The sequence below is a fragment of the Humulus lupulus genome, chromosome 5 (assembly GCF_963169125.1).
Source record: "Humulus lupulus chromosome 5, drHumLupu1.1, whole genome shotgun sequence".
NCBI classification, from domain to species: domain Eukaryota; kingdom Viridiplantae; phylum Streptophyta; class Magnoliopsida; order Rosales; family Cannabaceae; genus Humulus; species Humulus lupulus.
In genome coordinates, this window is record NC_084797.1 from 208,981,305 (window position 1) to 208,996,433 (window position 15,129).

Consider the following 15,129-nt stretch of genomic DNA (forward strand, 5'->3'; position numbering starts at 1 on the left):
AACATAACCTTCCTCACGACTCTAGAGTCGAAACTATGGACAACGTCCCTTAGCCACGTGACAAACGGTCACCGGGGTCATATACCTTGGCTATAGTCATCTGGTCGTAGACCAGGCAAGCGCTTGTAAGTTTCTTCGACCTTAGGTCGGTCTCGCATTAATGCCATAGAGCCACTCAATGCGTGATCATCGACTTTAGAGTCGGTCCCTGACTATTCAGTGTCTTAAACAGGTGATTAGCAATCATTAGCATTTGATATGCAATCCACGTTCACATATAACAAACAACATGCCTCAATATCAAACCATGCATGTCATATACCTGTACAGGGTGCAACTGTGTCCATACACTGTTTTCTTACCTCAAGTTCGAGCGAGAAGTATGATAAAGACGACCCCTGAGAACGATCGGTCTTTTAGTTCCTTAGCGGTTACCTAATCACAACCAATTATAACCTCCATTAATGAGAATCCACAATAATAGGGTCTTAACCCAAGCACCACCCTCGGGACCTTGAAACATGCCCACACGGTGAGTAGAATCGATCCCGGGCCTTAAGGATTGAAACCCCAAGTCAAAAACCCTTAAAAACACTCAAAACGGGGTTTGGAAGGAACAGGGTAGCGCTACAGCGCTCAACCCCTAGCGCTATAGCGCTATACTCAAAATCGCCCAAGTGCCAGAAACCCTCCTGAGGAGCGCTATAGCGCCCTAGGGTGGGTGCTGTAGCGCTACCTCTAGCCCAAAACTTCCCTGAATCGACCTTCTTCATCTCCTTCGATTCTAACTCGATTCCCAAGCTTCCAAAGCCTATTCTTGATGCCAAATGAACCCAAAAACCATCCCAACACATCCCACACATCACAAGCATGGGAACCCTAGCCAAAACTCCCAACAAAACCCTTGAATTCACCCTAAACATTTCAGCTGCAAAACAAAACTAAAACAGAGCAAACCAGAGAAACTATGGTTAGAAACTTACCCAAAGCTTGGCTTATGAAGCTCTTCAATGATGGAACACACTCCCAAACTCCCAAGGCTTGCTTCCTAAGCTTGAATCCTCAAAATTGGTTCAGAAACCACAAAGAACAGAGAGAAAAAGAAGGTACGGGAGAACTCTCAAAGACACTCTGTTTTTTTCCATCACCTTTTCAGCTAAATAAGGTTATATCTATCCTAGGGGTGAAATGACCATTTTACCCCTAGGTCAATTAATGGTTTCTAAAGACTCCCAAGGGCATTTTTGGTACTTTCCTCCTAACTCGTTAATCATAATTAACGCTCTCCAATTCCCGTTATTCTCGAAAATCATAAACACCAATAATTCACATCCCGTTACCCTTTATTTCCCGGTAACGCTCTAATCATCAAAATCACCCCGAGACTCAAACCAAGTCCCGAAACTTAAACCCGCTGTGATTAAACCGCTAATCAAGAATCTACGATCGTCTCATGTCGAACAGCTCGAACAAACCCACATCATAGTGTGGTCTCAACATATATCACCGACATGCATACAATTAACATTATATTATAATATAATTCTCATAAACGTACATAAACACGTTTAACAACATAATTAAGCAATTATGGCCCTCCCGACCTACTAATTCAGCCGTTAAACCACATTAGGGAATCCGGGGCATTACACATCATAGGTGGAGCCATTGTAAGTGCACATCCCACGTAGGATGTCTCTCACCTCTCCCAGTGGGAGATATTGAAAATCCCTGTGAGACTTTTCAATGTCTCCCACTGAGAGATGTGGAATGTCTCTCATCTTTTTGAGTGGGAGACGTTAAATGTGTCCCTTTTTTCAGTAAATAATTAATATTGGTATTTAATTTGAAATTAATTAATAATATGAATTAAATTAATAAAATTAATCATATTAATTATTAAATTGAATTATATTTGATATTTAATTAAATTGATTTAAATTAGTTCTATTGAAATTTATATAAATTAATTAATTATCTGAACTATTCACGTTTTTCTAAAAACTAACTTAATTTAAAAAAAAAATGTAATTACAATCATCTCCAATACAATTTCAAATAAAGAATGAGAGAGTAGTCTGCAAAACAAAGCCAATGAATCAAATATAAATAAAAATCTAATTACACAAGATAACTCTTGCAACAAAGCAAGAAACACTTAAGAAAAATAGAGAAATAGTTTCTAGCATACCATATATACACACTTTACACACACACATATATATATATATATACATCACAAATACCAAATTAATATATATATATATTTATATATCCATACCGTTGACCTGTGAAATTGGCCAATGGCCGCATGTACAATATACGACACATTTTGAACGGAATAAGTAATATAAATGACAGAGTATGATTATCTTAAATAAACACACTGAAATTTTATAGTGGTTTAGCCCTGTTCAGATGAACAGTAACCTAATCCACTCAGCTTTTAGTATTGAGTCTCTCGACAATTACAATGATGAACAAAAGTGTTCACTCGTTTCTCACTTGCCTAGAGATTCCAGCCAAAAAAGCTCTTAGAAAAAAGATCCTCAGCCCAAAAAAAACCCCTTTAATGAAGTCCTGGGTCCTTTATTTATAGTACCCAGGAGCTATTACACGACCAGTGATACTGGGATCGTAGTTTGGTACACGATCATGGTGAGTATAGATACGTGTCCACCTTCCCATGATTATGAGATCGTGGGTCTTCCTGTTGTCTACTCTGGATCATGGTTGATAATGCACGATAGAAACTTCTGGGAGATACTAAGTCTCTGTTGGCATATGAGACTTAGGTGCTAGGCCCGATGACTAAAGCTTGGGTGCTGGACCTGTTGATCCTCTGAGTGCTAGGCCTGTTGATCTTCGGAGTGCTAAGCCTATTGATCTCAGTTTGAAGGAGAGTTTGTACTTGGGGGTGTAGGCCAACCACCCTATGGAGGATAGGGTCCTTGGGCATATTGGGCCGACCACCCCAAGGTAGGGTCAGGCCGACCACCCCTAGGGGGTGGAGGGCTTGCTTGGGCCGACCACCCCTAAGGGGTATAGGGCCTGCTTGAGCTGACCACCCCTAGGAGGTATAGGGCCTGCTTGGGCCGACCACCCCTAGGGGGTACTGGCTTGGTCGATCTTCCTATAGGTCCCGGACCTATCCTTTTTTCCCGTCGGTCTTTTCTCAATACTTTGTCATTTTTCCATGATTTGTGATGTCACGTGTCACATTCCCATTTGCCACGTCATTCCTGTATTTTTTAGGGATAACATTTGCCCCCTAAGTTTATTGTAATGTACTCAACATTACGATAAACTTGATTTAGGCTCGAGAAACATACCGTAGTATTACTTAGATAGTCAAGTCCCTCGGGACATTATATAGTACTTGTTACTATTGATACTTTGCTCGGTACAGATTTTTCAGGGATAATTAGCAATTCCTAAAAATAATTAGGTTTTTCAAGGAAAATTAATTTCCTAAAAATCTAATATATTTTTCAAGGAAATTTGAAATCCTAAAATTATAATATATTTTTCAAGGAGTTTTTAAGGTCCTAAAAATATAATATGTTTTTCAAGGATATTAATTCCTAAAAATAATAAATATTTTTCAAGGAATTTTATTTCCTAAAAATATAGATATTTTTCAAGGAATTTAAATTTAAACCATATTAGATATTTTTTAAGGAAATTTGAATTCCTAAAAATATCTTTAAATATCTTGTCTGCCTGAGAGGTTATACATAAATCTTTCTTTCATCACTGCTCCTTGCGCCACCCTCACCTTCTCCTCTGTTCCATGCGCTAGTTTAAAAAAGGATCTGAGTCTAATTTTTCCAGGTCCTCATCAAACTCAGATTTTTGGTAAGTATTCTCTTTTAATCATCACATCATTTAATTTAAATGTGTTTAGATTCATAAGAAACACTTTGCCTTTTTGAGGAATTTTTGTCTGAATCTTTTTTGTTGTATCTTGATCCAAAATAATGGACCTTCTTGAAAGATTTCTCTGTAAAATTTCTTAGCCTGGGCGATTTCCAGGGAAGCATGACCCTAGGCCGACCACTTCATCAGTTTTGGCGATTTTTGGGACTCCATACCCTAGTGCTACGATTTCCAGGGATAGGCCTAGTTTGGGTCGAGCACCACCTTGGCATGGGCCGGGTATCTCCTTGGCATGGGCCGAGTACCCCTTGGCATGGGCTGAGCATTCCATAGGATGAGCACTTTCTACTTCTCGTTATGCGATTTCAGGCATAGGAACTGGGTTGGGCCGAGCATCTCTTGAGCTTAGTGGGTCGAGTACTTCCTTCCCTTCCCTTAGGCAATTTCCAGACCCAGCATTAGAGCTAGGCCGACCATTTTAGGGGCTTATGGGCCAAGTAGTCCATTTCCTTCCCTTAGGCGATTTCCAGGGATATAATTAGGGCTAGGCCGACCACCTTAGGGGCTCATGAGCCAACGACCTCCTTGGCATGGGTCGAGCATTTCCTTTCTTCCCCTTGGGCGATTTCCAGTGATAGAATTATGGCTGGGCCGACCCCCTATCTTGTTCTTGATTCCCTCATTTTGACTTTTTAGTTCATGAACCTGCCCCAGCTATTGGCTTTATTATGCTCATTGACTAATTCTAATCTTTATTTTTCCTCTGCTGCAGATGTCCAGCTCTTCTTCACCCGACAAGTCAGTAGGTGAGCGTAATCCTCAAGAGTTTTTGGACAGGTTGAAAAGGATTCTTCCTCGTTCTGCTTTACACTTATTCAGTGAGGAAGATTTCTTAAAGAGGTACTATCCAATGGCGAGAGTGAAACATACAACTCGGCAACCCTCTGAAGATGATCCTCAGATTGCTAGGCATATCACTCAGGGCCATTGCCGGGCTCTTCTCCGATTACCTCTCCACACAGTACGCCCCGCAACTCCCAAGGCACTCAAAGCACACCTCAGTGGAGTCATTCTTCTCAGTGGGATAGGTAAGGTCAGCGAGAACCACTGCACCGCCCTTCGCACCGAGATACTAGTCGAGCTCCCCATCAATCTTCTTATCGACAAGATTGCACCGAGGGCTCACATCACCATACTGCTCATCCTGCGGAGTATTCCATTAATAGGTTCCAATGGACACGCTCTGCCATCAATTCTGTTGCTGTTATGAGCTTGAAGCTATTCACCATGAGGTACTGGACCTTAGGCGCATTCTCCACTCTAGGGATGTTGACATTGCTTCAAAGGATGAAGAGATTAACATCCTCCATAGTACTGTGGAGCTCAAACAGAAAGAAGTGATCGAGTTGACTTCCAAGATAACCTAGATGGAGAGGGAACTTGCCGATCGGCTCCAACAGTCTGAAGCTGAGAAAGAGAAGCTGGTTGCCGACATGGACCAATTGCGGAAGGATTCTCTTGTCGGGAAGGTACAAGAGGTCAAATCTGCTCGGGACAAGGCCCGAGAGGAGTATTAAGAGACAAATTTCTCTTGCTTCTACTTGATCTGGAAGTCCAACAAAGATCTGAGCTTGGATTTCCTTCCAGAGAAGACGTGAGCAAATGAGCTTAGAAAATGTCTGGCTCGTGAGGTTGTAGAGGCTCAGGGTAGTCTTTCAGATGGTACACCTTGCCCTGGTTAGTCTTCTTGGTCTTTTATTCTATTTTTCCTCTCATGCCATTGGTGGGGCACCTTGTACTTGACAGTATTTACATATGACATTTTATGCCTTTATGCCTTTTTGTTATGAGTACTTCGTGTATTGATTGAAATTTTTTATTTCCAATGCTTTCTATGTATATCAACTCACAACCATCATTGGTTCAGGTATCAGTATACTCTGAACATATGTATTTGCGTTCCATACTAACCTTGCTCTTTTATGTTTTTCATCCTAACAACCACGGTAATGTGAGTAGTATAGTACTTCACCAAGTACCATGAACAAAATGGTCAGGTCGACCACCCCATGGATGATAGGCCGACCACCCTATAGGGTTAAAGGACTGGCCGACCACCCTATAAGGGACATGGCTAGGAGTCTCGTCCAATGCTTTTTTTTTGTTTTTTGTACTTTCGGAACATATATTGAACAAATGTCCTAGAAAAACTGGAGCTTGCTTAGTACTTAAGTTCACGCCCTCATTGCTCGTGTATAACCCGATCGGTATGTACTATATGCCCCCCAAGTGATCATGGGTTTAAAAGCCTTGGTCACTTGCTACTTGACCAGGCTTTGCTTCGAGCATTTAGACACATAGTACTATCATTTTCATCCAATGATGCAAGCAGCAAATGCTTGTCCCTCATTGGTAGTCGGGTGATGGTTTCATACTCAGTAGAAATGATACCTACACATAGATGCAGATTGTGTAGCAAGTGTTGATCACGATCTACTTCGAGCATTTAGACACATAGTGCTATCCTTTTCATCCAATGATGCAAGAAGAAAATGCTTGTCCCTCATTGGTAGTTGGGTGATGGTTTCATACTCAGTAGTAATGATACCTATACACAGATGCAGATTGTGTAGCAAGTGTCGATCATGATCTACGTAATCTCTCGTGTACTCGTTATAATGATTGTAGACAAAAATGTCTAAGTTGGACCAACCGAGTCTAGGTGGGCTAATCGAGCCTGTAACGAGTCTTAGATCAAATTATCAATCGGTCCCTCAAGGACCGGATTTGATGATGATCTGATAATGGCGACTGGTCCTTAAACTAGTCTCTTTTGTTGATCGTATAGGTCGATAGGTTCCTCAAGAACCAAGATAGAACGTGATCAAATAGTTGGTGACAAGGTCCTCGAACCAGTCTCTTGTTTGGATCGTATGGGTCGATAGGTCCCTCAAGGACCAGAATAAAACATGATCCAATATTTGGGTGACAATGTCCTAGGATCTGCCTCTCATTTGGATCGTATAGGTCAATAGGTCCCTCAAGGACCAGAATCGAACATGATCCAATATTTGGGCGACAAGGTCCTAGGACCTGTCTCTCGTTTGGATCGTATGGGTCGATAGGTCCCTCAAGGACCATAATTGAACATGATCCAATATTTGGCGAAAAGGTCCTAGGACCTACCTCTCTTTTTGATCGTATGGGTCGATAGGTTCCTCAAGGATCGAACATGATCAAATATTTGGATGACAAGGTCCTAGGACCTATCTCTCGTATGGATCTTATGGGCCAATGGATCCCTCAAGGACCAGAATCATACATGATCTAATGTTTGGGTGACAAGGTCCTAGGACCTATCTCTCGTATGGATCTTATGGGCCGATAGGTCCCTCAAGGACCAGAATTGAACATGATGCAATGTTTGGGCGACAAGGTCCTAGTACCTATCTCTCGTATGGATCTTATGGGCCGATAGGTCCTTCAAGGACCAGAATCGAACATGATCCAATGTTTGGGCGACAAGGTCCTAGGACCTGTCTCTCGTATGGATCTTATGGGCCAATAGGTCCTTTAAGGACCATAATCGAACATGATCCAATGGAGTTGACAGGTCTAAAGGACAAGTCCTTCATCGAAAGAAATTTAAAGAATTAAGTAAAACTTAAGAAATTAAATTCATTCATTCATTGAAGCACAATGGCTGTTACATTGATTATTCGAGAATAATACATTTGCCTCCTGCTCGGCTATGCTTCTTTCCGCCAAGGATTCGATGGGAACGACATTCAGGGTGTTCGCATCTTTGGCACTGGCAAGCTTGGCTAAGGGATCAACATTGGCATTCTTCTCCATCGGGACTTGTGTAATCGAGTATCTCTTGAACTGTGTCAACAAGTCCTTCACCTTATTCAGGTACTGCACCATCCTAGGTCCCTTGGCTTGATACTCCCCGAGCACTTGGTACACCACTAGCTGGGAATCGCTGAATATCTCCAGGGACTGTGCATGTACATCCCGAGACAAGCGTAATCCAGCTAATAATGCCTCGTACTCGGCCTCGTTGTTTGAAGCGTTGAATTCAAATCTGAGAGCGCAATGGATTCGATGATTCTCCGAAGTGGCCAGTATGATTCATGCGCCTGAGTTGTGTTCATTGGATGCTTCATCAACGTATAGCTTCCATACAGGAGTATCTCCTTCCTTCTCGGCATCTCCATTTTCCGATTGGTCGGAAGGGTCTTCAAGGTTGGTGCCTTCGACTATGAAGCCGGCCAATGTTTGTCCTTTTATCACCCTCCTCGAATGATAAGTGATATCAAACTATCCTAGTTCCACTACCCACTTGAGTAATCGTCCCGAGGCCTCTGGTTTTCGAAGAACCTGTCTCAGCGGTTGATCGGTCAGGACTTGGATTGAGTGACCTTGGAAATATGGACGCAGCTTTCAAAAGGCGATTACTAAACAATAGGCTAGTTTTTCAAGAGGGGGATACCTAGACTCTGCGCCTACTAGCCTGTTACTGATATAGTATACAAGGTGCTATACCCTATTCTCTTCCTTTATCAAAGCAGCACTGATTGCATGCTCGGTGATTGCCAAATAGATGAATAATACTTCACCATATATTGGCTTTGCTAGGACGGGAGGTTGGCGAGGTGTTCTTTCAGGGCTTGGAAAGCCTCCTCACACTCCCCGGTCCATCGGATCTTCTTGCTGCCCCTTAGTAAGTTAAAGAAAGGGACACACTTGTTCGTAGACTTTGATATGAACCTACTGAGGGCAGGTACTCTCCCGGTTAAGCTTTGCAGTTTTTTGATTGTGGTAGGTGACTTCATGTCGATCAATGCTTTGATCTTCTTGGGGTTAGCCTCGATTCCACGTGAATTGACTATGTATCCGAGAAACTTACCAGAACCAACTCCAAACGAGCACTTAAGAGGGTTTAGCTTCATGCTATACTTTCTAAGTATTGCAAAGCATTCCTCCAAGTCTCAAACATGCCATCCAGCTTCTTTGGACTTGACCAGCATGTCATCGACGTATACCTCCATATTTTTGCCGATCAAGTCTCGGAACATGCCATTCACTAAACGTTGGTAGGTGGCTCGTGCATTCTTCAAGCCGAATGGCATCACCTTATAACAGTACAATCCCTTATCTGTCCGGAAGCTAGTATGTTCCTCGTCGGGAGGGTGCATACTTATTTGATTATACCCGGAATATGCATCCATGAATGAAAGTATTTCATGTCTTGCCTTGGTCTATTCTGGCTAATGGGAAGCAATCTTTGGGGCAGGCCTTGTTCAAATCTGCGAAGTCCATGCAGGTCCTCCACTTCCCGTTTGGTTTTGGGACCAACATGGGGTTTGATACCCAATCAGGGTAGTAGGCCTCCCTTATAAAACCGTTTTCCCTGAGTCGCTCGACCTCCTCCTTCAGAGCTTGAGACCGGTCTTTGTCAAGTAGTCTCCTTTTTTATTGCACTGGTGGGTAGTTCTTGTCCATATTGAGGACATGAAATATTACGGATGGAGAAATTCCAACCATGTCCTTATGTGACCAGGCAAAGACGTCCTGGTTTTTCTTAAAAAATTCCACCAATCGTGCTTTAATTTCCACCTTTAATTCTTTCCCGACTTTGATTACTCTAGTTGGGTCCTCCTCACCTAGTAGGACTTCATCAAGATCTTCGACTGGTTCTACCCCCATGACGTCATCCCTAAAGCGAGGATCGATGTTGTTTCCCTCGCTTTGGGAAAATTTCTATAATAACAAATCTTTGTTAAAAGGAGCCCTCGGCTCCAGTAGAATGTTTCTTTCAACGTCAACTTCCATGTTGACAAACTCATCGGTTCCTCCACTTTCTTTGTAGTAGGTTACTATCATGTTGTTTATCCATGGTCCTTTCTTTGCCTTGGATACTGACACATTATAGCATGCTCGTGCCTCCCTTTGGTTACCCTGCACGCATCCTTGCCCTACGCTGGTGGGGAACTTCAAAGATAGATGCCAGATAGATACTGCTGCATGTAATGCCATCAGGAGGGGTCTCCCGAGTACCACATTGTGAGCCAATGAGCAATCTACCACTAGAAACTCTGTCATCACAGTCTCATGCCTGGGGGCATCCCCCACTGTGACCGGTAGTTTGATAGTCCCTGCTGGTGCTAGGCATTCTCGTGCGAACCCATATATCACTTGGGAACACGGTGTCAGGTCCTTGACCACGAGCTTCATCTTCTTGAGGGATCTACCGAGCTTCCTGTATCCACCGAGCTTCCTGTATCCACCAAGCATCTTTTCACTCAGGCATTGGCAATTTGAATGGTAAGGACCAGAGGGTCATTGTGGGGGTACCTCACGTGTCTGGCGTCATCTTCTGTAAAAGTGAGAGTTCCACTTTCATACTTTGGATTCTTTGGAGATCGCTCCTCGACTGCCATACACTGGGAAGACTCCTCCACCTCATGCCTGAGGGTCCTTGCGTATCGCTCACGAGCATGGTTACTATTGCCTGCTATGTGGGGTCCTCTACATATGGCATCCAGTCTGAAGTCTATAGCTGCCGGCTCAAGTGGTGGACTCCTCTGCCTTCAAAATTCTGGATTCCTGCTTGGGTTCTCGGTCTTGCCTCGGTACCTCGAGAGTTTTCCTGATTGGAGAAGAAACTCTATCTCATCCTTCAATTGTTTGCACTCATTTGTGTCGTGTCCATAATCATTATGGAAACGACAAAACTTGTTCTTGTCCTTCTTTCCTTCTGAGCGCAAGAGGGGTGGCTTTCGGTACGGTACTTCCTGGTATGTTGCCAAGTAAATCTCAGCCCTTGATGTTGTCAGGATGGTATAATTGGTGAACCTGGGTTGGTAGGGTTGATGCTTAGCTTGTTTGTCAGTGGGTGCTGACTTAGCTTTCTTCTCTTCACCCTGCTCGGCCCCTGAAGTATTCATCTTCTTACCGTTGCCCCCACTGCCGCTTTGAGGGTTTGCGCCATTTTATCCACCTTGACAGTGGTCGGATGGTTTATGCCTTTTTCTTCCTTCATGATAGCATCATCTAGCTTCATATATTTGTCGGCATGGTCTAGGAACTCTTGCAAGGTGTTGATAGGATTCCTGTGTATACTATCCCACAAAGGACTACGATAAATTATTCCTGTTGAGATGGCAACGAACTTTCCTTCATCTCCTACTGTGGCCACTCGGTTTGCCTCTCTCATGAATCTTTGATTGTAGTCTTTCAGGGATTCGTCTTTCCCTTGCTTGATGTCAGCTAACTGATTGGCATAAACTGGTTGAATCCACCCGACACTAAAGACCTTGTAGAATTCTTTCCTGAACTGTTCCCAGGAAGTGATGGATCCAGGTTCAAACTTCCAATACCATTCCTGAGCTGAGTCAGAGAGAGTGGTAGGGAATACCCTGCACCCAGAATCATGTTCCACCCCGACTAACTCCATCTGATCCTCAAACTTCCCAATATGTCGTACTGGGTCCTCCTTCCTAGTGTATGTAGGAATTTTCGGGGTCTTGTATTTCGGTGGTGGCTGGGCAGCTTGGATCTTGGCATTGAAAGGACTCCTACTTCTATGACCCAACTCGATATCTGAAGGTTTATTTGTTAGACCCTAAACAACCATAACGAGTGCATCTATTTGAGCATGCACTGCTGGTGGGATCCCTGCTCCTGGTGGGGCGGATATCCTTAGTACCCCCTGAATAACCATAACGAGTGCATCTGTTTGAGCCTGCACTGCTGGTGGGATCGCAGCTCTTTGTGGGGCGGATATCCCTGGTACTCCCTTCTCCTACGCACTGGTCCTTATGTTGATGACCTCCCTCAAATCCTGAGGTCGCGCATCTTTCCCCAGCCTATCGAACACAATACTTATGTTATCCATCGACTCCTTTCCCTTGCAAGACTAAGGGTGTAGGGGCGGTAGGTCCGCCTTGCCCTTGTTGGTGCGACTCGACCCCCGTGCCTCTCCTTCTACATGACTTTGAGATTTGGTGCGGCCATTTCCACTCCTGTCATGCCTCTCATATGTTTGACCCTCATCTCCGGCATTGTTTCGTTAGTCCCCCTGGGAGGGGGCCTTTGGGTTGGTAATACTCCTACTCCTAGGTGGAGTGTTATTCTTCTTAGTCATGGAGGAGGCAGTCTTGGACTATGCCTCTTCCTCCTGGGAAAGTGGTTATGAGAGTGTCCTTGGGGTCCTAATCCTCCCTTGGGACTCCCTGTTACCGTGTTCTCGCATTCCTGTTGCTTTGGCCTGAGCCTCCTTCACCGCCTGAGCAGCAGCTTTAGCGTTAGCTCGGGCTAACTGAGTAGCCGCATCTAAGCCCATAGCGGCCTCCTAGTTCCTTCGATCAGCCTCATGCTCTCTCTGGATCATCCTATGGACCTGCTCATCGATCTGCCATCGTTGTCGTTCCATAGTCGCCCTCTGAAGGGAAATTTCTGCAATAAAGGCCTCCTGCCTCACCAGAAATTGCGCCATCTCTTCTTGGTGAGCGTCCTGTGGATCTTCTGCATCAAGTTGATCTCCAACCTCCACCTAAGGTTCGTTAACGGGATTAATGGGATCCTGGGTGGTGGAGTCCCTGGGAGCAGTCTTCTTGGTCTGACTGGGTTTTGGAGGCATCGTAAAAATGACGAAAGTGTGTTTCTTGATTTTGTACTCTCAATGAAAGCACCAAAATGTTGACCTGTGAAATTGGCCAACAGTCGTATGTACAATATACGACACATTTTGAACGAAATAAGTAATATAAATGACAGAGTACGATTATCTTAAATAAACACACCGAAATTTTATAGTGGTTCAGCCCTGTTTAGATGAACAGTAATAACCTAATCCACTTAGCTTTTAGTATTGAGTCTCTCAAAAATTACAATGATGAACAAAAATGTTCACTCATTTCTCACTTGCCCAGAATTCCAGCCAAAAAAGACCCCTTTAATGAAGTCCTAGGTCCTTTATTTATAGTACCCAGGAGCTGTTACACGACCAGTGATACTGGGATCGTGGTTTGGTACACGATCATGGTGAGTAGAGATACGTGTCCACCTTCCCATGATTATGAGATCTTGGGTCTTCCTGTTGTCTTTTCTGGATCATGGTTGATAATGCACGATAGAAACTTCTGGGAGATGCTAAGTCTCTGTTAGCATATGAGACTTAGGTGCTAGGCCTGATGACTAAAGTGTTAGGAGTGTGTCCTAAAAGCATGAAAAGACATTTATTTTTTCTGTGAATAAATAAATACATTGGTTTATTATTATTGTCATATTTAGATTGTTAAATTATTGTTTGAATAATTTTGTAAATATCAAAAAAATTCCATATTCATTATTGAGGATGTGATCTTGTATTAGTACGAGAGAATTAAGATCACATGAATGAATAAAAATAGTCAACAACAACAAATTAAAGTTATGGAATTCTTTAATTGGAGTTGTAAGTACGGTTTACTGAGTATCATAATGATACAAATAATCTAGATTCGGATTATTGATGTGGAAAGACATCTCGGTAAAGGTGCTTTATATAATATGATTATATATGACAAGGACCGATGTGAATTAAAATCTTTATCCAAAAACCATTTAACAATAAAGACTTGTAATTCATATCATAACTGATGATCATTTATAGATCAACCTAAATCCTGAGTGTTCATGAACTCCTGTTCATGTTTATTAAATCTTTTGATTCACTCGTTAAGGTCTCTTCAAAGAATGAGGCTAATGACTTTTGTTTTGGAGATTTAATACCATGGATGGCTGGGAACATGTATCAACAATACGGAATCTAATCTTTCCTAACGGATCGTATATTAGTTCCCTTAAAGGTTAATTCTGGAACTGAATGATTTTTAGCTCAAATCTATAATTAGATTATAGATTAATTATTCACTAGTGAATTAATGGTACTTAAGGAATAAGAAGTAAATTAGAAATGTTAAATGGTAATTCTTCCATTCTAATTTATGAACTAATTAATTAGAGGGTTGAACTATTGTAAGATGGTTATATCAATGGACGACTTAAGAAAAAGATTTATGTAAAAGTATATCTATAACATAAAGAGTGCAGTTCTGAATTTATAGTGGAGTAATATCAGAATTAATAAATTAACTATTATAATTAAAGAGTTTAATTATTTAGTTTCAATTTATTGGAGCTTAATGTTATAGGTCCATGGTCCCCAAAATGGCTCAAACAATCACTGTCAAAGGCAAATACAAAAATGGGCAAAAATGACTTATGTGATAAGTAAAATATTTTTCTATGTATCAAACATAATTATTGTTTAATTATGTGTAATTAATTAATTAAGAATTAATTAATTATTTGATTTAACAAAAATATAATTAATGTTGAATTAATTTATTTTTGGGATTTTTGGTATTTAAATAATAATAAAATTGGGAAAAATCACATGCTTGCACATGCATGTGGTACACGTGTGGCACAGTGCCTACACGCATAAGAGATAGACTTGGTCTCTTGATTCCACAATTTTAGTTATTTAAATATTAAATAAATAATGAGATATTTTGATTTGATTTAAATATTATTATTTAAACAAAAATTTGATAACTGATCAGTTATTTTGCATTTGTTTAAAATAACAAATATTTTAATATATTGGATATTATTAAATATTGGATATCAGTTTTCACAGAACGTAAGTTTTCAGGGATAGAAAAATATCTAGGATTCTCTCAGAGAAAAAGGTCAGTGACAAAAACAAAGGTCATTGTTCTTCACAAAACCTAGGTCCAAACTTTATCACATCTCATGTATTGAGAATATCTGATAAATAGTTATTGCCTATTATTTGTATAGCGAGCCCACACTCGTTCTTTGGGTGACTGAGAACATTTTGGAAGATCTTGGTGTGAGATCTCAAGGATTCAGCCATACGAAAAGATAGCAGCAAGGAAGGACCTGAGGTAATGTTTCTATTCTTGTCCTTGATTCAATATATATATGAGTGTGAAGAAGTAGATCTAGAAATCTTATGGGATTAATCTGACAATTTGATTGTTGTTCGGCTGCGCATAATCTCTGATTTGATCAATAAATTCCAACATAAAGCTTGGGTGCTGGACCTGTGACCTTCTGGGTGTTGGACCTGTTGATCCTCTGGGTGCTAGGCATGTTGATCTTCGGAGTGCTTGGCCTACTGATCTTAGTTTGAATGAGAGTTTGTACTTGGGGGTGTAGGCCGACCACCCT